At 35.4% G+C, this 2,535-nt stretch overlaps 1 pseudogene; it reads left to right on the top strand.

Moving 5' to 3' along the window:
• The first annotated feature begins 233 nt into the window (after nucleotides 1–233).
• Nucleotides 234–832, top strand: LOC114699019 (annotated as a pseudogene).
• Nucleotides 833–2,535: the final 1,703 nt, after the last annotated feature.

The raw sequence follows: 2,535 nt of genomic DNA on the forward strand, positions 1-2,535 counted from the left end.
TGAAATGATAGCGGAACAGAAAAAAATATACAAAAACTATACTTAAAGTGTTTTGGCAATGTGTATATGATAGATGAGATTCTGGAGAGAATCATGCATTGATTGATGGAAAGTCATGAACCCATTGAAAACTGTGAATAAAAGTATAATCAGATAAAAACTGCATCCATGCTACTTTTTTTCCAGGCCTGTTATTCAAGTGCAGCTGGGGCTGTGGAAGCGATGTTGAGTAGATGAAAGTAAATGTGGGCAAGTTGTCCAAGGATATAGAAAAGCACAATCATGAGAACTTGGCTACCTGGGGTATGTGGAGACACGGGCCAAGGAGAATGCCTATGATCTGGAGGTCAACCTGGCTGTCCTGAAATTGGACCTGTTCAACCCAGCCTTCTTTCAGACCACAGTCACTTCCCAGACCTTCCTGAAAGCCCTCTCGAACCTGTGCAAATGTTTGATCGACCAGGGACACCAAGAAGAACAGCCCATGTGACAGATCTTGTATCTTGGGGACCTGCTGTAGACCTACCACTTTCAAGTCCTCTGGCAGGCCCTGAATGGAAACATTGACTTCTTGGGAGGCATAACTGGCTTTGAAGAAGAAAATTTATCTACCATGTTGTAGGCATCATATACCAGCACATCTCAGCTGCTTGCTGAGATGCTTGGATATCTGACTGGCCACCAGCTAAGAGTATGGATTGAGCATGTACATCTGGAGTGCAGATGAGTAGGGCAGATCTTCATCTGTAGCCAGGAGGAGAGTGTTAAGCCCAAGAACATCATGGAGATCAACGTTGACAGTGTGCCCAGCATCATGGCCTCCTCCCAGTAGCTGTGCATGCTTTTAATAGAGATTGTATCCTCCAAAAAAATATGTTGTTGAAATTTATTAGATGTTATAAAATACATGAAGCAATTGTGATTGAAAAAAACATATTCAGTAAAAGCCACTGATTAGACAATTACTCTAATGTAATCTTAGTCAAAACTTGTTTGGGAAATATAGGGAATTCTATTGTGTGACGTGAGAAGATGAAATTGAAAATTCTCAAATTCTAGCAACTGGCTAAAGATGACCTTCATTTACTCTTTGAGACTATAGCAAAATATATGTGAGATAGCAAAATCTGAGTGAAACGTGTAGCAGGTCATATGGTCACATTTTTAGACTGTCTGTCTGTCCACCTATCAATCAATCACTGGTCCATCTGTACTTACATTTTTAAGTTCCAAGGGCTTCCCTAACCTCTACCACTGTTCTATAAACCTAAAGAAATAGGTAATACTAATTTCACTGATCATTAAAAAGGTAATAGTTGCTATCTCATTTACTTGAAAATGCTAGACATGCCCAAACTAAACAGCAGTAAAAATCTCTAAGAGCTCAGACCACAACATAAGATTCAAGGCCAACAAGTGATGTGAGGATGTTTTGTCTTAAATACAGGAAAACACATTTCTACTGTTGCATAGTTCACATATGTAAGAACTATGCAATATCTTGCTTGTTTTTCTTTAATCTAAGGATGAGTGATAGCCCATCTGGACCTAACATCAATAGAGTCTATGTGCAATGGTCCGTTAACATTTGACTAAGAATCCAAATATAAAAGATAAACACAGTGTCAGGCTCACATGTATAGGGATGTTTTGCTGTTCATAAAGACATTTTATGTTTAATATTTGAAAAGTACTGCAAACTTGAAAGTTGAAAAAAACAAAGCTTACGCTGCCTGGTGGGTCTTCTAATGTGATAATTGTCACATTATGAATTTTTATCTAGTGATTACAATATGTGAATATTACCCATAACATAATGTGTGTAAGAAATTGAAATACGTTGCTGTGTCTGTGGTCAAATTAAAGGACAAAAAAATATTATTCTATTCCTGCATAATTCTGATCCATTTTCATATTACACAGAACTTTGCACTCTTTCCACTCTTTCCACTACATTAAATTCCCATATGCCTAACCTATATATTTTTATGATGTATATTTAGTTCACTTTGAAAAATAAAGAAATTAGAAGAATCAAATTAAAATAACAGGTTATCTTCAAATATTACACAGAACTTTGAGCTCTTTCCAGTACATTAAATTTCTATGCATGTCTAAACTCTTCATAATTTTGTAATATATGCTTATTGCAGTATGAAAAAAAATATTAAAAGCATCAACATTTAAAAGAAAGCAGGTTAACTTCTAACATTACAGAGAAGTTTAAACCTTCTACTACATTAAATTTCCATGCATATTTAAGCTACAAAATATTTTATGATATATATTTTTATAACATAAAAATAAAGACATTAAAGTCATCAAGGTAAAATAATGGGTTATCTTCAAAGTATAAAAGCTTGACCTACATCCCACCTGCCAAAACGTGGGTACAAAAATGGTACTTCAGATTAGCAGTTAAGTGTAATAGATCCAGGCAATGACATATTATTTAACTGCAATAATATGAGCCACCAAATCCTGAGACTAAATTTAAGCACATATTACTAAACAGAAGAAGCCAGTCTTTAAAAA

This window comes from Peromyscus leucopus, chromosome 18, assembly GCF_004664715.2.
Source record: "Peromyscus leucopus breed LL Stock chromosome 18, UCI_PerLeu_2.1, whole genome shotgun sequence".
NCBI lineage: Eukaryota > Metazoa > Chordata > Mammalia > Rodentia > Cricetidae > Peromyscus > Peromyscus leucopus.